This window comes from Drosophila elegans, unplaced genomic scaffold, assembly GCF_018152505.1.
Source record: "Drosophila elegans isolate 14027-0461.03 unplaced genomic scaffold, ASM1815250v1 contig_814, whole genome shotgun sequence".
NCBI lineage: Eukaryota > Metazoa > Arthropoda > Insecta > Diptera > Drosophilidae > Drosophila > Drosophila elegans.
In genome coordinates this window covers 15,010,686-15,032,766 of record NW_024546167.1, presented here as the reverse complement: position 1 = coordinate 15,032,766, position 22,081 = coordinate 15,010,686, and the positions used below count along the sequence as shown (strand labels likewise).

The 22,081-nt window shown below is 38.0% G+C and overlaps 1 protein-coding gene across 1 annotated transcript in view; it reads right to left on the bottom strand.

Moving 5' to 3' along the window:
* LOC108149369 (putative neural-cadherin 2) overlaps positions 1–20,730 on the bottom strand; it is a 118,719-nt gene extending 97,989 nt beyond the window's left edge. Inside the window, exons 1-2 of the mRNA XM_017276871.2 lie at positions 19,311–20,730; positions 3,486–3,520 (exon numbers count right to left, since the gene is read on the bottom strand). The gene's annotated coding sequence lies outside the window, so the exon portion shown is untranslated. The remainder of the gene's footprint in view (positions 1–3,485; positions 3,521–19,310) is intronic.
* Between the last annotated feature and the right edge of the window lie 1,351 nt (positions 20,731–22,081).

The following is a 22,081-nucleotide window of genomic DNA, read 5'->3' as shown; positions in this document are numbered from 1 at the left end:
AATTGCAAAAAATGTAAATCATTTTCATGCTAATATTTGTTCAATCCAGCCGTTTAACCTTAATGGGCCCGCCACACATTCCATCAATAAATTTATCCAGGATTTTGAGGGCTCTCAATGTGTTTGCGATTCCGTCCACGACAGTTTGGTTTGTTGTTCATATCAAACGTGTATATCCCGTATTTGTATTTTATATGTATATATACTCTCGAATATACATTCAATTCCGTCAGTCGGCTTGCTGGATTGCGTGTATCATTATTATTGTTGTTACAAAATGTTTTCAATGAATATTAAATGTCGGTGAAATTTTAATTTGATTCACCAGCTCGCTTTTTGTTTTTTTTTATATGCCAATCGCGTGTGCCATTCGATTCTTTTTATCATTACAAACAAATTACAATAAATACTGTTTTTGAGAGCCGTCCACGCGTGTGTACAGACACGCCCAAAAATACACTGGTGAGGATAAAAAACGTTTCCCTTTTCTTCTTAATTAAGTAACACGAATGTCGGTGGCATTTCAAATATTCAGCTTTAAGGCGTGACGCATGCAAATATCTCGCAACACTCTGATTTCGATGGGAAAACCTAACAGGCTTCGGCGAAATTCATCCTTTTACTGGAATACCAAATAATTGAGTATTTTTCAGACGGCCCTGAAAATGGCATTTAAGCTGATTTTCTGGATATTTTCCTTTCCCTTTCTTATTTCGTTCATTCAATAAAAAATGTAAGATAATAATTAATATATTGTGCTTTATATACGTTCATTATTGCTGATTAATTTGCGATTTTACCCACTGACTTATCATATTATCTTTAATAATTTGCGAGAGAGCGAGACTGTTGAATTACCTTCATTAAGATGGAGCCACAAAAATGAAATTAAATTGGCGTACAATATGACACTCCCAGCTAGACTTTTCGATTTGCGAAGGAAAACTGTTACTTAACCTGTTAAGAAAACCTGCCCAACTTATGTGGGCTGGTTCGCTATTAAGACTCATAAATAAGACAGACGAGCTACAGGGTGGCTCTTTTGGCTGCTCCTCGAGGAGCAGACGTGACAGCCATTTAAGCGGTGTGCAGGTTGGCATTGTGCAGACATTAATGGGTGCATGAGGATGTGGACGTGGATATGGAAGCAACACCACCGGCACTTCAAGTAATTAATTGCAATTTGCAAGAGGCAGCTACGGCAGACAACGTTGCCCATTAAATGCGTTTAGCTGCAGCCGCTGTCAACTGGCTTTCTTCCAGCGACAGTATTGTGTAAGATGCCAGCACGGCGTATACTTCATGCGCCTTCTCAACAACGCACGCACGCACACACAAACATGCGCACATCAGGTATACGTCCCGAACGTTGACGTGTTATTAACACCGCGTGAATCCAGCAGATGGTGTCATGCCCATAATGCATCCACGCAACGCTGTGCCACGCATAAATAAATGATGATGATACGGCTTCTGATGCCTCAAATAAGATTCAGCATCATGCACGAACAGATTGGCGAGTGAGACGTCGGTGGTTGAAGGTGCCGGCATCAAGGGGCTTATGCACCTGATGGGATTTCAGCTGCACGGATATGCATCCTTATCCTTCGGAGAGCCAGAGTATGGAGGTTGATGGTGTAATTCCCGGGGGGATTAGAGCGTGAGCTAATCGATGCAGTGATGCGACCTAATTAGTCCCCGGGTGAATGCCTATGAAAACCCAAGCAGCTCGGCAATCTTCTTGGTTAAACATATCCCTGCACATGATTAACTCACGTTAAAATTAGTTTATTGAAATAGGCAGTAGCTTAAATAAAATTAAAATACAAAAATATATATGGGGTTTCTATGAATACTGTTTTGGAAATTATTTATAAATGTGTCTAAAAGTAAGCTATTTATTTTAAATACGGAATTTCAATAGATTAATTACTATAGACAACGCTTCCATTTTCCTTTGCATATTTTTTATTATTTCGAAACCCTTATGACTTCTGTAGCACTCCACCATATTATTTAGTGGTTTGTTAATTAATGTGATGTTAATAATTGTTCTGAACAAATATAAATTTAAACAACATTTAAAATCTAACGATAAATTAAACTAAAAAATATCTGCCAGAGGGTGTGACAGAATTTTACAATTTGCCACCGAGTTCGAAGAACCATTGAATTTAACCCTAATTACCACAAATCGCCCGCAACTAATTTAATAATAGCAACAAACCATGAGGATGGAGGTGGTTGGTAAATGCGGAACGGGAGTGGCTGCTGCATAAACTGGTCTCAATGGCCATTAAAAACTTCTCGTTGTTGGTATATTTCTTCCCCCGTTCACTCCACCCAATGTGTACGTATATTTGCGGCAAATTGACGGTTTCATTCTCGGGCAGCACAGAAAACTTTCTGGCCAGGCACTCAAAATGGCTCGAAAGTCTCGACAACAATTCGCTCGAGGGGCGGGAAAATGCGGTTGGATGCAGGGAGGAAAACACTTTATAGAGACCACTCGTAACCTCAAAGCGCAGACGGCATAAAACAATTGAACGTGAAACGTTTGACGCTAAGTCAAGGCGGAGTATCATAAAAAATTAAGTGACACTCAAACGGAGACACTGGGCGGCAGTGATTAATTGGCCCTCAGCCGGCGACCTTACCAGTATCATTAAAAGTTCGCTTCTCGTTCGCTCCACATCCCACATCCAACATGCTGTCAATGTTGTCATCTTCATTTGGCATTATGATAATAATTGGGCCACGGACCGGGACATCGGGACACCAGGTCCTGGTCCTGATCCTGTCAAGTGTTCAGGTCACCCCAAGCCCAAGAAATGTCAAAAGTTGGGCTTCGCCTGTCAGGGGGGAATATTTCGAGTCTGCTGGAAGTCTCGCAAATTGATGGCATTAGTTGGCGCTCATGAATACGTCAGAGAACAAATACGCATAAAATGGCCACTTGATTATTGGACCCTCCTTGGAAAGTTTAATGAAATTTATATATAAAACGGACAGCATGATGAATGAAGTTGTCTTTAAGGATGAAATAGTCTTATGGGCCAGCACAATTTTGCTCAAGTTTGAAACACGTGCCAGCGAAAAGGGTAAAGGAAATTTCTGCACTGGATTGAGAGGTAAGAGTAGATAATATTTTTGAAGAGGGTTAAGTAACAGCAACTAAAGCACACATTGTTGCCAGGAAATACCATACTGGGATCTTTTGAGGTTCAACTATATGTTAGAATAGGTAAATCGGATGCTTTCGTACAATCAGATTCTCAATAATTTTCTTGAAGAGGGTATTATGTCCAGAAAATGCAAGGTTTTTATTTGTCTTAAATTTTTTAATAAACTTGATTATTTCGAAAAGAAATATTTTAGGAAACATTATAATTATTTTTAAGACGATTAAATAAAATGTATTAAAAATTTAGGAGTGCGTTTCCTTATTCTTTAGCTGTGTTAAGTTTATTAAGTATTATACTCACCACTAAAAGGTCCGCACACATGGGAATTAAGTAAACTGTAATTAAAGAAGAATATAAAATTTAAATTGATATTTATTTAAGCAACTATAATTCTTAAACAAATATATATGGTAATATGTCATTTATACTTTTTTATGTGGCTACTTGACAGGTACTTAAATTAAAACAAATATGTACAGATTTTATTTTCACTATTTTGCTATTAGATACAAAAATGTTGCTTTATGCTTGGTTCAATTTGTGTTGGGGCTTATCATTCAATGAATCAATCATTATGTAGTGTCGTTTTATGAGAATCAAACAATTTGCATAAGCCCATTTGTTATTCGGGCCCACTCCACCATTTCGAATACATGTCAAAAATCAAATAATAAATCACAAGCGCCAGAAGCCTACTTATTGCATAATTTATTTTCTAAGCCCGATGCTCTTTTGTTTTAGTTTTCCTCTTTACATAATTGGATTCTCTATTCTCTTTTCCTGGGCATATTGTGCCAATTTGGAGCTTATTATAAGTTTGCCATTTTTTCCGTCGATTGTTTCGATTTGCCCGTGCGCTTGATTAAATTTGCACTCAACTTTTCAAAGCTTCATTAATCATCTGTTTGAAAGGGGATTGACGGGGTGTATGAACGCCTGATAGGGCGCGGAAAAAACCAAAACTTTAGCCGGAAACTTTGTTGTAGTTGCTGGACACCGTGCAGTTGGCATTGCCAATAATAAAATTTACGCTGCCTTCACAGCAGGTCAGGGAAAAAATTATGAGTTTTCTCAGCGATTTGCCATTTTTGCAGCTCAGCGAAAATTGAATCACCCCCTTTTTCCTGGGAGGGAATAAGTCTGGATTCAGTGAGAAATAAATTAGGGAATTTATAACAAGGCGAGTGAATAAGGAGAAAACTTTCATGACTAATGACCGCTGCACTTTAAGCTTTCCAACAAAAAAACTAAACATGAAATGCACATAAATATTGAATGTATTAACTTCAAAAGAAAGCTAAAGGATCTGCAGCACATTTTAATTATTCCATTCGGGCGGAGAAGTGCATGTCGAGTAAATGAAAGTGGTAAATTCTCCTCGGCCACGTCAAAAAACACAAAGGCCTTCATTTATTCATCATCAAAATGGCGGTCTCGTTGACTAAGACAAAGGCAACCCTCCTTCCTTTTTTCCAACCCCCTTTCTCTCTTTATCTCAGAGTTATTTGTATCACTTGGAAAGGAGAAAGGATTTGAGAAGGCTACACTTGAGAAATAAAAGGCATACAAGAGTTGGACTAAAATTCATCATAAACTACGATTTTATTATTATATTTTATTCAAAAGTATTCTAGCTGTAACAGTTTTATAATTTGTTTGCAGTACCGTAATAAAAAATAACAAAAATAACCGCAGTGACCAAGAATAGCAATACTCCGAGTGCCTAGAAGCTCTGCGAAAGTGGAAAGCACAAAGCGGGTGGGAAATTGCGGAGAAAAGCGTAGAATCGGTTTTCCTTGTTCATTTAGCAGTCAAACGGAGTTTGCCAGTGTGGAGACATGCCTGTCTCCGCTGGGTTTCCGTTTCCTGTGCCATCTGCAAATTTCATGGCAATATATTTTTGTCCGCTTGTGCGAGGAAAGACGGCAATTGCCAGCAAGCATAAGGAGAGAAGGGCAACTTTAGCACTGCGCCTCGGTCATCATCAGTCATTTTGTCTAAAAGAATATATTGCAATTAAAAGCAGAAAATATGCTTTTACACTGGCCAACAGAGCTATAAGTTTGACGCTCATCCAGCACCACATCCTCTGCCCCGGTCCTTTTCTCCCTCTTTATTTATGAAGCGCAACACTTTGGGATCCAGATCGACCCACTGCATTTTGACTGTAAAAACTTTGGAACGGGCTACCACGGCCCCCTCTTCTTTCCGGCTTCCATCTTCATCTTGTTGCTACTGCTGATGTTTTACTATCCAGCCAAGAGCAGCAAATTAAAATTGCTTCATTCTGGCCCTTCAAGTACGCTGTAAGTCACGCCTTGTTATGGCCGCAGCCGGACTTTCAATGGATAAATGGACGGATTTGTTGGTTGGTTGGTCGGTTGGTTGGACGGCCGGTTACTAGATGGAAAATGCTGCCGAAGCTGAAGCTGCTCGGTGGGCAGTTTTTCGCTCGGCACTTTATAAATTATGCGGACGGCAGTGGTATGGGCTTAAATGAAATTTCCATCTCTTAACTAGAACAAAATTAATTTTGAACTACGATGGGCAAATGCTTTTAAAGAGGAACCGAGTTTCGCGAAAAGCAGGAAGGTTATTTTCATAAGCATTTTCGTGAAAAGTATTTAAGAACATAACAGCAACAGCCCCAATGAAAAGTAGTTTGAGTTACCGAAAATATTTAAAGGAATTATGATATGCATAAGACAATGAAAGGCAAAATAATGGACAGAATAAATCCGGACTCCTAATTAAATAAGTTGTAACAATTCCGTTCGCTAGTTCAAGTTTATTACCGTTCCACGCTCATCTTTATGGCAAAATGTCACCTTCACGTTTCAGAACTTTTTAGAGTTCAGTAAAAACTTGGCTCAACCTTTTCACGAGTTGGAAAGCGAGCAACAAGAATTTGATTACTTTTCATTTCGCATTTCGAGGCAGTTTGTGCAGCTTAAGCCACCCGTATTCAACTCGTAGAGTTATACTCAAATACTCTATTTCCATTTCGCAGTTACCTGGTCACTCCTCGGCTGGCAGCTGCATTTTCATAAGCAAAACTTTAACTGAGCAGCTGAATTTTTCATTAGAAAACTTTGTTGTGCACTGCGAGAGACAGGGGACACCTGGCGGGTGAATGGGTGGAAAATCCGGAGGAAATGGCAGCTTGAAAGTCATTTGCCGCCCAAGAAAAATGTGTGTAGCAAATGTATAAAAAGCATTGGGGGAATGACGAACAAAAGACCGCGACTAAAATGTGTGTGGGTGCTCTGGCAATTTCATGAAAGCCGAAAATGCCAGGCCTCCACCCAGTCTTTGCTCATGTCATTTGCCACACTTTTCACTCAAGACAATGAGTGTCATCACGGAGGCATCAAGTTTTCATAAGACCACGCATGCTGAATTTCTGATGAGTTTTTCACCCAGTATCAACCCTTCTCCAGAAACACTGTCTTCTTATGAAAATTTTATTTATACGCCGAGGCTTTATGAGGCGTGCAAAATTTGGTCAGACAAGAAAGAAACTTGATAGAAAAATTTATTGCTCGAAATGCGAAAGTTTGTGCTAAATTTTAATGAGCTTGAGAAACACAATTTTAGATTGTCCAAAAGTTTATTCAAGTTGAGTGCAAAGTTTTCATTTGCGTTTTTGCTTAACATTTTCATTACAAATGAATTAACTTGAATATAATTTTTTGCTATATGTGTTTAATTTTTATTGAATCTATTTAACATATTTTTAAGAGTAAATAAATTAATATGCGCCGCCATAAACTGTGCCGCTAATAATTGTTTCTGCGAAAATATCAATCATACGCAGCGTGTGCAGCTGCTTGCTTAAAGTATAAAACACAATTTGGACAAACAAGGAAAATGACTTTTAAAGCCCCAACTGAGAGACACATGTAGCACTTACTTTCGCATAATCCCCCAAACTGAAAGTCGGAGAAGGGAACTTTCGACGAGAGTTTACATAAAGACAACCTGACATATGGGACTGGTAAGCTAAACAAATCACATCAGAACAAATAAAATCCAGCACAAAGGCAACCGCCAGCAAATAGACAGACGCGCACAATGTCTGCGCTCTGACATGACCGTTAAGTAATTCCATATTTTATTTGTTGAAATAGAAAGGGTTCTAAAGGGGAAAACTCCCGAACACATAGGCACACAATCTCAAGTATTTGAAATAAAAGTCTCACATTTGTTTGCCGCATTCGCACGTGAAGGCGTCCAAGCAAATATGTCTAAAAAGAAAAAAGGAGAAGAAACCGAGGGAGGGCTTGAAAACTTGTTTAAAGGGATTGCAATAAAGTGCCTGGCATATTGGGATTTGTCCCTATTCCGTCGTCTATTTTTTACCTGCAAGTATTTGGCATCTCCCAAATGAAAAGATTTTTTCGCCACATGCCAATAATGGCCTTAACCCTTCTCTTCCCCCTGTCATCCGTCAGCCGTTTTATGTGCAATTCCCTCAAGTGCTTTATTTGGCAACAAAAAACGTTCGGGGACTCGCCACCGCCGCCCCTCACAACATCGTTAGCTCTTTGGTCCTTTTTTTAAACTGTTGCATATAATTTATTGTAACTAAAAGTTGTTCCTCTTTTTTTGGCCTTCCGAAAAATAAGTAAGGGATCTCGTTTCCTTTGCCATTTGAATTTTGTTGCTCTCTGGTGGGCCATTTTATAGAGCCTCCGTGCATTTTTTTTCTTTGGTGAGCTTAAGATTTCGGCTTGGCAAACATTCGACTGTCAACAGTGACTTTGTTAGGGATTAAACCGACATTAAGCTGTGATTAGTAGCTGACTTTCCTTTGACTTTTTTATTTATCATCCTCCCTTGGCTTTATTTATGTTATATTTTAAATTGACACTCGAAAAGATCTTGGATTATGCTAGTATCAAGAGGCTGGGCATTCTGTAGTCTCGGAATTAAATGTCATTAAAATGGGTTAAGGCTGTCGAATAAAAGATGATGAACTGGCCTGTTCAAATACGCCTATGGTCAAATTTGTTAGCAAGCTACAAAGAGAATTGTATCAGGAAATACAGATTAATACGTGCATGAATTGTATTGTGTTTTCATCGTGGTCCAAGATAATACTTTAGTTTAAAAAAATGCCTGCGTGAGAAAATGGGCTCACGAGCGCATCTCCACCGAAATCATTGTTTAATGAACAGGGGACCTTGAAAAAACCCCTCAAAGACTTACGCATAATTAAAATATCTAATTAGAAATAATCACATTAAAGCGGAAGACAGTAGAAAATATGTTGAAAGTGATGGCGAGCGAGAGCGGAATTCTCAGGGCATCATGATGAGAGCATCGACTCGCCACAATGGCAAAATTGTTGACATAAATTAAAATGTCATTTAAATGAAATATATAACAGTGCGGAATTTCACTCTATTAAGGCGGGACAGGCTCCTTGACTGCTTGCTGTTCTTACACCCCGCAAAATGGAACAAAAAGGACACAATGTGGGGACGACACAGGGGCAACGAACCGGAGGACAAGATCTCGAGAAAGGGAGACCTTCACAATGGCAAAAAGGTCCAAAGGGATACCAAATGTGAGAGAAAAGGAATATTAAGAAGGAGAATGCATGGGAAAAACGCTCCATTAGGGTAATGAACAAGTTAACAGGCGCATATTTCTCATTGCTTTCTTTTTATTGCTGCCATGGGATGCAAAAGGGCATGGGCATGGGCATGGGCTCACAAAAGCAATTTTCATGTCCCCATGCTCGAGTTTAAATTTTTAATTTGACTTGTTTTCTTAGGCCGGACGACCGGCCAGAGTCAATATGAAAATGTCGGCAAATAATTATAAGTAAATTAATGAAAATTGAACAAGCCAAAGAGGAAAGGCCAAAGTCAATGGAGTGTGCAAAATTGTTGGCAATTTGTTGTCGAGCAAATAGCTTCATGGTCATTATGCTGGCGACTCATTTGCAAATGGCCAAGAGTCTGCCTCTGCCTCTGCCCCTGCCGTTGGCCTTTGCTCCAATGACTTGGCATCAAATTGGTTGCTTTGTTTATTCAGCCCACTCGTCTCGCCAAAAAAGAGAGCAAAGCTCTTTGAGCTGATTCAGCGCAAAAAGATTAATGATTTGCCATCGGATCCGCTGCTGGTAAACATTTTCCATTTCCTTCCCGCCGCCGGAATTTCTCCGTCTGGCTGTCTGGACGTTCGTCGCCTTTGACTTTCATCCAATAAAATGAAATTAAATAAATTTTTGAGCCAAATCTTATTTGCGTATTGTCAGCTTTGTCATCATCAATGGCCTGGCGTCCTTCTTCTTTTTCGATACTGTATTTATGTGGCCCAGAGTGACTTTTATTTATGGCATTTGTTGGTGAACATTTTCTAAGCCATTTACCCTTGGACTTTATGCACACTTTTGTTGGCCATATTATCGAGTGAACGATTAGAAAGTTTTTCCATTGTAAGTGCAAATCAAGAGCAATTTTAAAGGGTGGATTTAAAAAAATCGAATGTTTAAAAGTTTTAATTCAAAAGAATTATTTTAAATAATTTTAATTTTTGACCCTTAAACATTTGGCATTGATGATTAGATCGAGAAAAATTAACATTACTTTAAAATGTTGAAAAATTCTCATGAAAACTATATTTGGAAATTTAAATTTTATGAATTTTCCATAGAACATCACTCAAACTTTTCCCAAATAAAAAATTGTAAGCACTGAAAACTATGCAATATTTTGCAACTAACTGTGCTCGAAATACTTCAAAAATCAAAAATGTTTTCTCATATATTGCTGAAATTGTTCAACGCAAGCTGGCCCCCTGGTGGGCGTTTTAAGTGAATTGGGGCGTGGCAGTTACAAAAAATTCATCATACGCCATGTGAAACATCGGAAATATATATATTTTTCGGGACCATGCAAACGCGATTGATGAGAGTGGGGCCTAAAAATGGGATTTGGGCAATAGGATTGCGGGATGAAGGACAGAATTCTGTTGAGAGGGCAACTGAAAAATGTTTGGCTTTTCAGCTAAAGTAAGCAAACATGTCGGTGGCGCAAATAAACCCCTCCTTTGTAACAATTTCAAATGATTGCGTCCCCAGAACTCCAACGACATGCAGATTTATGCATATGCACATTAACAACAGCCCAATTGCGATAACAGAAACAAAATAATCAACACCGAGGACAACAACGAGTTTCATTTACAAACCTGCATAGATTAGCAAGGAAAAACTTTTGATTTCTCAAAATGGGAATGTAATTTTAAATAACTTTTTTGTCAACAACACAAATACGGCAATACAAATGTTACTTTAATTCTCCTCTTACTCGAAATAAAAGTCAATCTTTGCCAACTGTAAGCGCATTCAAGTGAAAAGCCCACAAACTCAGTCGTTTTAATGGAATTCAAATTTTTTTTGCAACGATTTGGGGCAAAACCACAAAGGGTGGGGATTAAAACAGTGGGAAGCTGCATTTGATGGGTTCGGTGGAGGAGGAAACCGCAATCACAACGCCCCAAGTCGTCGTTTGCTGGTAATACAAACGACAATTACAACTTGCCTTCAGACGTACGTACAAACAGATGGACCGCAATCGCAGGAGGGGATAAAAGGGTCGGACTGGACGAGACACGAAAGCGTACTAAAAGCAAATCTGTGCGGTTAAACGCAAGTGTCAGCTGTCATTTTTGTGGAAAGAATTCCAGCAAAAAAATTGCCAAGAAACATAGGAAAAAAAGCGCAGCCAAACACACAGAAAGCCGGAAAACGGAGTGGAGTATGCAAAGGCAATAATTCTTAAGGCAAGTGTAACAAGAAAATAAGGGCAATGGCAGTGGCAATGGCAGTGCAGCGCAGGACAGACGTAATGAAAGCCGAGCTGCAGCCAAGAGATGTCAGCATATGCACTGAAGAGCCATAAAAAAGTCCTGTTCTTTAGTAATGAACCGAAGAAAACTATGGAAAAATGCATGCACAGGACAATCATTGACAAAGTGGCAGTTTTCTTAGTTTTCCCCTTAAACAATTTAAATGAGTTTAAGGGAATTTCACTAGGGTTAAAGTTAAAATTGGTATTACAAATTTTAAATGTTTATTTTATTTATTAAACATTTATTTAATTCATAATAAGCTAATATTTAGATAAATTATTTATAAAATTTAACATTTGTTTAAAAATGTTTATAATTTTATAATATAATTTAGTTTAAGGCTAATAATAAAAATTAAAACAATATAACGTATCTTATACTTTTCTAAGAAACATATTTGGGCAGCTATTTTAACATTTAAGTACCAAAATATTATAAATTTTTTCGTGTGTAAAAATAGAGATGGAGAAATGAAGTGCAAAAAGAAGTGCGTGTGGCAGTAAAGCTGGGCAAAGAGGAAAAACGGATTTCCATAAGGCCTGAAGATAGATGGCCATTTGCTTTCTTTTTTCGGTCTACCTTAGATTAGTTTGCTCGATAAGAAATAGTTGATAGTGTAAGGGCCGAATAAAAACCGCAAGACAAAGCTGCAGTGAAGTAAGAAAACAACATAAGCGCATTTCGAGAGTGCTAAATCAAATTGAAGACAACTTTTTATGCCCATTGAAAAAGATGCAGCAAATTAAGGGACTTGAAAAATGTTCTTAATATTATAGCTTGACGTCTTAATTAACCGCCATTTATAATTTTTAGAATTGCTCTTATATTATTCAGTTTAATTTTTAGCTAAGTGTTAAATGTCGAACTTTTCAATATTTCTCTTATATATAAGATTTTAAAAATCAATTTATTTTTCTGAAAGTAAATTCTTTTAGTAACCAATATGGAATTAGCGTAGCTTTTTGCCTTAAGTTTTCTGCCATTGGTAATCCCACCTTAAGCGGCTGCACATGAGAACCTACTGGACACAACTGTCGGATACATTTTCAGGAGTATTAAGAACCAAATCCACTGGCTAGCAAATGATCAACCATAGACAAAAGCTGACGTACGACAACAGGCCGCCTTGTGTCCTCGGCAAGCAATCCTGGTATCCACCAGGATACACTGCCCCCGCCTTGTTCTATTCAGCATCTCTAATGCCTGCAAATCGCCTGATTATGGGCTTAAAGCCAGGCAGCCACATATATCGCCATTGCCGGACCAGCTGGACAAGCAAGTTGTTGACGGCATATGGGGAAATGGGCAAAGGACGAGGACTACAGCACGAGTGGATCGCTCCTTGGCCATCATGTTGAGTTGTGTTGCCCAGCAGGATTTGCATGGCATTTCAGCGTTCCTTGGCTTTTTGTTTTTTAGCCTGGGCTTTCTTTTTTCCTATCAGAAGACTCCTCGCTGCGACTTGGCGCCATACCATGTACAAATCTGAGCCGAACATGTATACACTGGGGGAATTAAAAGTAAGTTACCTAAAGAAAAACCAAGCTTGTTTGGACATTTTGGAATTTTCAGTTAAACATTATATATAAAGAAATATGTGATATAAAAATTAATCTACACATGGATAATATTTACAAAATTTTAAAACATAGATAGTTATCGGATATATTTTATTTATTAAATTGACTGACCAACAAATGCCTTTTTTTGAAGAACCATTTTTCTCCGTGTACAACAAATGCAGCCCATTTTGTTTTTCTTTTTGTGTGTGCGCACTAAAATCATAGTCATGTCCATGAATATCCCTAACTGATTACATGCAAGAGAGCTTATAAAAACAAGGATACCGCCCGGCGACAATGACACAACAGCTGCTCGGAATGCAGGCTAAAATCCTTGGCCCTGGGTCCTCCTTCTACTCCTAAGTCTTAACTTTACTTGTTCGTGCCTCTGCAATGTTGTGCATTCCAAGGCAACTGCAGAGCTTCCTTAGGGCAGGAGCAAAATAAATAACTATGGTTCGATGCCCAAGTTGCTGGAAGGCAGGATATGAATAAAAAATTGTCTATTTTATCAGTCAGTAAAAATTATTTAAATTTATTTAGGTTCTTAATTTTATAATAAAAAATAATTAAAATCTAAGCCATGAAAATGAAATAAATCAAATTTGTTCCTAAAAATAGTAGTTAAGTTAATAATAGTATTAAATTTAATCGTTAAAATACCTTAGTAAATATTTAGAAACACATGTAAGAGAATAGCCATAAATCCGCCTTCGTCTTCACTTTGCATTGAAATCAATATATAAATGTTAATACCTAAGATAAACAGTAATAGCTTCATGGATACATGAAAAAAAAATCAAAAGTGACTTAAAGACTGGTTGTGGTTTATTTTTTTGTAGTTAAACCAATTTCGTTAGATAATTAACTAGCTATAACATTTCCTTATGCAATAATATAAAAATCCACTGAAGAAAGTTTTGCATAAATCAAGCAGCGTTTGAAAACACTACCCTATTTATGACATAAAAACATAAATTTATGAACTATTGATAAATGGCTCAACCCAGCTCTATTATTTATACTCAAATTGTCCAAGGCTCAAATAGGTAAGTTTGCAAATCTCATTCATTTCAATTTCGAGAACAATTAATATATTTTCGCTTCAATTAAGTGGGGTCCACTTATGCCCACTCGAGTGCATCTGTGCGGGCCAAAGAATACCCGTCTCGTGTGGTATTGTGGCCAGGATCACCGAATATAGTTATTATGGCGCCAAACCACTTTCCCCACAATTACGCGCTCTTAATGGATGCCAATTGGGCGACCACAACAAGTTGAAAATTATGACCCGGAATGGCCGATGACAACGACGAATGATTGCCATTGACAGGTGGAATTGGAAGTGGAAGTGAGGTTCTGCTTCCCCTTCATATCGTCACTTTAAAAGCTGCGAACCGAGAAGTACAAACCGAGGAGTCTGAGCCTGCCTTTGAGTGCCATAATGCAGCCAATTAATTATTTGGCCGGACTTTTGCCGCAGGCGAATTGACTGACAGCTGGCCATATTATTATTGTTCCCAGAGTGCGGCATATGTCCTGCGCCCAGCATTCCACATTCCACATCCTTGGCGGACTGTGTGATTTATATTTTTAATATGGATTGCTTTCATTATGCATTTTTCACAATTTTCCCGCGCTGCTGCTGCTGCTGCAGTTGCGTTTTCCTTTTGGCGCGGCCAGTAATTGTAATTTCTGTTGTTTAAAAATTTATGACCATCAATGGGCCCCCGGAAGCTGCAGTGCAGTAATATAAACATTTCAATATATATATCCGCGTGCATATGCAGCGTGAAGTGGGTGCAAAAGTAGCGCAAAAATAATTGCATTCCCCTTCCTGGAGGAGTACGAGAAAATTGAAATTGCACATGGGGTAGGTGGATATCCTCGTACACAAGGAACAGGGCATTAAATGAAGAAAAATATATTAAGCGCAGGAGTGAGATAGTTCATTGCGTCGAGCACCCCTCATCTGAGAAGTTTTCGGCTAGAGTAAAATTGTTGATTTCAGCACATGCCTGGTATTAATTAAGAGCGGACCCCAGAGATGTTCGGAACTGAGAGCTGGGAAAGAACCAGGCCACAACGGTCTTAATCTAGTAACTTAATGTTCATGGCAGCTATCCCTGTCCGAGTTATTAAGGCCTGAGCTGATTCGCTCACCGGATAAGCCGTTAGCAGTTAACATCATTAGACGTTTTGCCGGAAAACTTTCTCCTGGGCAAAATCCAAATAAATAAAATCGCATAATAAAAATTGAAGGGCGCAAAGTTTGCGACGTGATAACTATGTGTGCAGGGGATTTCCAACTCAACTCCAACTAAATTTTCAGGTAGTGCAAAAAGTATCGACACACTTAACTACGTGCGACAGGTGAGAATGGAGGCGAAAAAACAAAAATCTCAATAAATTGGCAGTAAGCGCTAAGCAGACAATTACTTGGGGATTAGCGTCATACTTGGGGCAAACTTGGTAGAATTCCGAAAACGAGCAGGAATCCACAGTGGTTATGCCCGCAAGGGGAATTATGAAGGTATTTTTACCCACTCAGCGAAATTGAAAATAATTCAGGACAAAAAATGTATCTTTAACAATTGGAGGTACATTTTTAAAGTCAAATTTAATGGTCTCTTCTGGCACAAGTAAATAATTACAACATTTTTAAAATGCCTATTTGTAAATCAAATTTATTTTAAGCAAGCCAGAAAACTCTTGCCTTTCATGGAAAAATAGAAGAGCAAAATATACATATTCTCTGTTTGACAATATTATTCAATAAAATGAAAAAGAAAAATAACCAAATGAATAATGTTTTCAATGGATTTGTGGCCAAATAATGTTGAGTACTCAAAAGCTTCTTGTGTGCTCAGCCAAAAATAAGAAATATATATTTTATATTTTATTTTCGAAGATCTGACCGATGCCGTCTGAAGAAATCACTGAAAGTAATTCAATTATATTTGCAAATACATTGCACTTGACCATTATAAATGCATTCGAGTCGAAATCAAACAAAATCCTGCTCGCTTCAGAATCCCCTGTCCAAGGCATCACTTTTTTAATATTTTCCCTTTTCGTTTTGCCACAGAGGATGACTATTTTCGGTCTTCATCTTGGTCACGACATGATTTATATGCAGCTATTTTATCTACCATGCGCACAAGTGGAATAAGCGAGTTTCTGCTCAAAAGAGGAGCTTCGAGTCCTGCAGTCTGGGGCCAAGCCAAAAACACAAAGCCTGCCAGCGATTCACCTATTCGCATGCATACTATAAACTTGGCTGCTCTGTGGTCGCATAAACTTTGCGTATGCACAAAGCCCGTATTATTTAAAATATGCATAAATTGGACTTTAAAATTTACCCAGCTAGGCACACAAGCGTATACCTGCGGCGAATGCAGCTTGAATGCATTTTCTATATACTAACATATCGAACAAGAGTTCGGGACCTGATATGCAAAACATGGGTGAGCTTAACATGATTCCGCCCGAAACCAGGCATTTGTTATTTTTTATTCTCGAGCGTTGTATAATGAGTTATTGATAATGTTGGTTAAAATATACAATTTAGTTTGTACTCTCTAATGCACACATATATATATAGTTTTTTTTATAGCATATGGTGTTAATAAATCAAGTGCTTAATTGTTTCGTGGAAACATTACTTTCAGAATTTAAGCATCAGCAAATGCTTAAATGACTTTTTAAACTAGCAGTAAAAATCAAGAATTCTAGTTTTCATTTGATTATTTTTCATCTCCACTGCCATTGTTTCTCCTCCTTTCAGTCTCGCCAAAGTAAAACACATTTATTCCATCTCTAATTATTCTTGTGGCAGCTTAGAAGAGCTTACTTTGTCTGACCAAAAAGCACCTTACTGGTAATTACGGCTTGCATACCTAAACTTTAAACACTATTGGGTAATTAAACATTGGCTGGAAAGTTTATTATTTCCCTTTGTCATTTACTTTTTGCCCATCGTCGAATTTTCACTGGCAAAGTTATGCTCTTTTTTTCTGCCCACTTGTCACCTGTCCCTGCAGTCACGTGCTTTTGAGTTGGGCGCGATAAAAACGAAAATAAAGTTGCAAAAAGCACACACACAGATTCAGGCATAACTTTTCCTGAAGCAACACAAGCTCAACTCAAATACACAAGCAAACAGAAAATACCCAAAGGTCTGCAGTTGGGTTATTTTTGTTTTCCTTTTGCTCAAGAGAGATTTTGGCATGCGGCATATGGCAAAATGTATGTATGACAACGCAAACTTTATGGCAGGTGGGCTGGCCCGGTGGGTGGATGGGAAAATGTCGAGGTTTTAACGAGAATAACAAAAGTTTGCTCTGCTCACTAATCCATTTGCTTGCCCCGCACGCATTAAATGTATTAAGTTTTCCGCTGAAACTTTTCACCAACGGAATGTGGCTGTGTTTCTTTCCGGTCTTGTTTTTTTTTTTTAATTGAATTGTATGGCAGCGGACCCTTTATTTGCACTTGAAACTACTTGTATTTGCACACGGCTTGGCTCGATGCACCATCTCGCTTCCGCACTCTCCCCTCTCTCTCTCTCGCTTTTTCTGTGTCTGCGCTTCATGTGGAAAAATCTAATTACTTGGCTGCTGTTTAACTAACTCCGTGTAGCAGCACTCAAAAAAGCTTCCTTCGCATGTGTGTGAATGTGTGTTTTGTTTGTTTTTATTGCCGGCGTACGTGGCGTATGCGTAATGTATGCCGGATGTGTCTACGTGGCGTATGGATTTTCCCCGGTGATACATTAAGTGCTTATAATTGGAACGAATGCGCCAAGTAACTTATGATGTTTACACATGACTTACAAATTGTTTACGTCGTTCGGTTCTAAGCATTAAGCATCCGCTGAGTCTTCCAATGCAACTAAACTGACAAACACAGACACACACACAGCCGGCTGGCAGAAATGCGGTTCTTGGTAATGGCCATGGTTTGGAGGAGCTGCTGCCATGTCTGGTTCTGCTCCGGCTCGGCTTACCTCACCGTATTTGTCATGCACTCGAGCACGTTCCCGATTGTGGCAAGAAAAGGGTGGCGAGTGCAGCATATGACAGCTGTGACTATTAGTGCAACAAGCCGGTGCTTAGTTAGATTTAAAAAGATAATCTTAATGGGAGCAGAAAAGCCAGCATTGCGTGCAATAAAAATGTGCCCTCAATAGTTGGAAATGTTCATGGAAATTTAATTTAAAAAAAATATGCAGTGATAATTAAAAAACAATTGAAAGTCTGTACGTAAAAACATCGTATGAAAAATATATCGACTACTAGAAAAAAGCTTCTGGCTGCCTTTTAAAAGAGTTATAAAATAGGTTAAGTTCCAGCAGGCTCTTAGTTAGATTTAAAACTATATTCTTTTTGAGTGCTTTCAATTTGTTCTAATTTGCAATGGTATCTAGGATTCACATTTTTTCAAGGTGTTTTTGAAAAAAATATCAACCAAAGGTTTTAAATTTTCTCCAATATAGCGCAAAATATGTCGTATGATTTTTTATAGTGTGTTATCTAAGTGAGAAATATATTAGGAAAAAAAACGATGAAGTTGTATAGACTATTGAAATTAATATTTTGGCTAAATATAAAATAACCACAATAAATAAAGTCTTAAAAAATTAAAAATTGCCTTATTTTTTGACTTACTATTAATTGGTAAATATTATGAGGATGGCTTACTGTTTCTCATACTTAAAACATTGCCTTCCCGGAGGTCAACTTCCCGACAAAAAGCTCATTGCCATCCAATCTAATATTAAAGCATATTCATAGTGTCAATTATCTGGATTCAGTCATTCCTCGGAACGCAGGAAATTAAAAATTCATGGCCCCAATTATTGTGTGACATTTGCGTTCTAAGCCCTAACACGCCAGTGGGAAATTAAAGAGGATCGTTAGTCCTTTAAGCAATATAATAAAACATTTTAGGCTAAATTTAATTTAATTATAGGAGAGTTCCACTGGCTTCTTTTCTGGCTGCCAGCGAATATCGCGACCGCTTCGAGCTGGAAAATTAATTACATGCAATGGCACAACAAAGTCCTCTTCTGATGGAGACTTGCTTGCTATTTCGTCCACTCAAACACTCAAAGTAAACTTTGACAACCAAGATTGGAGGAGGCAAACGTTGAAAAAAGCAGGAAAAAAGATGGGAAAATACACGGGCTGTAGGTGAAAAGAGGGAGGAACATTGCGTAAAAGTTGTCAAGTGTTCTGTTTACTTTACTTTTATCAACATTAGAAATCAATTAATTTCGTTTTAATGCCAAGGGGAAATCAATGAAAATTACATCAAATGTGACTGACTCGCTATGCTGCTTGAAGCTTCTATGATGTTGTTTTTTCAAATCATTTCAGCTTCAATAAGTTTTGAAATCAATGAATAATATACAAGCCGCAGAACTAGGAGTTTTTCTTTTTTGCAGCCAAAGTGGTCTAATAGATAGGTACAAATTTGATTTCGATTCATTGTATAAAGTGAGGATGAGCTTGGAATTACCAACAATTCAATAACCCAATTTGATCAGTGGTCAGCTACACGTTTTTTCCACAATTTTCATGGCTGTATAGTCAATTAGTTTTCAATAAAAAATTTGCTTTTACTTGTTTTTCTTTTTTTGCTTTCGATTGAACCAAATGAAAAGTAAATAATGTTGTTTAGCATCTAAGCTTACCAGCTGAATCTCTTTTTACTGCGTATTCCCAATGGTAATCCAAGTTGGCCGATTGTTAATGACTTGAATTTAATTAAAACACTCACAATAACACTGATATTTATTTAAGCATGAATAGACACTCGTTTTTTAGCTCAGTGGCTTTAAACGTTTCACAAGTCTAAATTATGTGAGCATTATTTTATATTTTTTGACGAGATTAATTTATTTTTGCTATTATTTTAATGCATGCTCAATTAAGCGGTGCCAACACAAAAACACAAGTGCACAGAGTTATACAATTTTGTATATATATAATGGGGCTCTTAATACGGGGCACTTTAATGCATTTATATCATCGATTTATGGTCGTTTGCCGTTTGAAATTTTACCATTTGCTATTTATTGCACTTTATATGCATTCCGCCATTTTGTTGTCAATAAAATTTGCCCTGCATCCTGCCATTTGCATTTTGATCAAATTGCTGTTTTCCCCGATTAACATGGATTTAGGTCAAATGAATCTTGATTAAATGAAGTTTTTATTATTGATTTAATAAGCATATGCTATTCTTTTTTACTTAATCTAATTTGGATTAATTTGAATCAGTTGTTCGGCATTCAATGCGAATTATGAATTATACATAATTGTGTTATAGCTTTTTTTTATCAGTGTGAGCTGTTTTGTTGGAATTTTTGATTTATAGTGTGATATTGTTGTGCTTTGTTATTTTTTTTTGGGTCATCCTTTTAATCGCTTAACATGGAATTTAATGTGGCTATTTCAGTCAGTAATTTATTGTTTACCATTTATTCACGCTCTTCTATTAAATTAAAAATAAAACTTCTTGTTTTCTGGATTTTTTTATCGTTATATAAATTCTTTTGTTTTTATATTTTTTAAGCGTTACTTGTGGCTTTTATTGGTAAGCAAACACAGTGTTTTTACTTGAGATTTAAAGATTCTGATTCTCTTTTTTTTTTTGGTTTTCAGTACTTGTTTATTATTTTTATTTTCACTTTGTAGAGGTTTTTATATCTTTTGATTGTAATATTATTTAGCAGTATTTTGATTAATGATTGAAGTTATTTTGATTTGTTGCCCTTCTTTGGGATATTTTTCTCACTTTTTCCAGCCACACCTTAAGCTATTTATCAGTTAGCTCCGCTACCATTTGGGTATTTATAAAGGCTACCCCACTACTCTGGTAACAAGTCAAGCACTAAGCACACACTTTGTTGGCCCTCGACGGCTCGCCTCGTTTTGTCTCGATTTCGACTGACAGATCTGTCAATTATGGACACTCGACTTAGCACCAATTGCGAAAAAAACAAACAGAAAATGTGCCGGTAAATCACGACGAATTCACGCGATTTTCTGTGAAGAGGATATATATTTGGCTGACGAAAGTCGAGGATAGTGTGTGTTGTGCTCGGTAACAGCAACGCCGCTTGACTGACGCTGCTGGGATGCTGCTGTCGTGGGCCATTCCGCAACATTTCTTGGTCAATGTTAACAGTGAGGACCCGACCCGAAGTTCGAAATGTTTGTGGATCGCAATGCGAAATGCGCATGTCCTGGCCTCTACGCTCTCTTCATTTTTTTTGGTTGGGTTCGGCTGACACACTTTTCGCATTCATATTGCTGTAGGTTAGTGCCTCGTCGTCGCCTTAAAGCCAGCGTGAATCGCAGGCTCACAAGTCCTACGTTACTTAATATGCCTGGCACCTTTGGCTCCAGACTCGTTTCAGGCTCTCGGCCTGGACTTAGCATGGCATAAATGATTTATATGGTGTGGTGCCACAAGTTTTCATCCATCTTTAATTCCGACCCGATGCCTAACCCCGCACATGCACACACGTCTCGCCACATTTAACTGCAGGTCAGTGTGATTTGGCCATTTGTCTGGGCCCTTTCACATTTCGCATTACGCATTTCGTGGGCAAGGGTTCGAGGTTTGGAATGGTATGGGGTTTCCTTTTGGACAGCTGCAAATTCATTTATGTTAATTTCGCTTGGTTAGACTTCTTGGCCGCAAAAACCAGTGTCGGTTTCGGACCGGCAGACACATTAACCATGGTTTCTGTTTGCCTGTTTTATGTACTCTCGTCTGTCAACACACAACGTTTCGTATGCGTTATTTTAATGAGGTTTTTCTTGTGCCATGAGGATTAGTTTTATGATTGGGCATATTAGTCAGTTGCCCCTTTGTGTGTGTTGGTTTTGCGCCATCAAATGCTTAATTATGCGTACATCGTATTTCTCCTCAGCATAAAATATTAAGCAGTGCCAATTGAGAAGACAAACACACGTTAAGAAATGGGATTAAAAGGGATTGTTTGAACGGAAGTGATTATTAGCAGAGCTGTCTAGATAAAAAATATATAATTATACTATTACGTATGATCTTGTCATATTAAAGGTTTTTATTATTCCCTAATTTATCAATTTGTAGAGTTTAATTTGAGTTGCTGTATTTTATGTATGCTTTCTGTTTTGAATTCAATTTCGTCTCAGTGATTTGGAATCCTTGCGCTTTGATCATCCATTAGCAAGAAACTCATTTCGATCCATTTTGCAGCACTCTGCAATGGCACACAATCGGGCTCGCAACAGTCCGCTGAAATGCGCATTCATAACTCAAAATGGCAAACTAATTTACGCCAGACTTATTATCTCTCCGGTGGCAACGTGTTGCCTAGTCCACCCGAGGACCTCTCACAATGGCGACATCCTTTGGAAACGGTCTCCATGGCCTCATTGCAGCCACTTGGGCATTATAGCGAGTCCT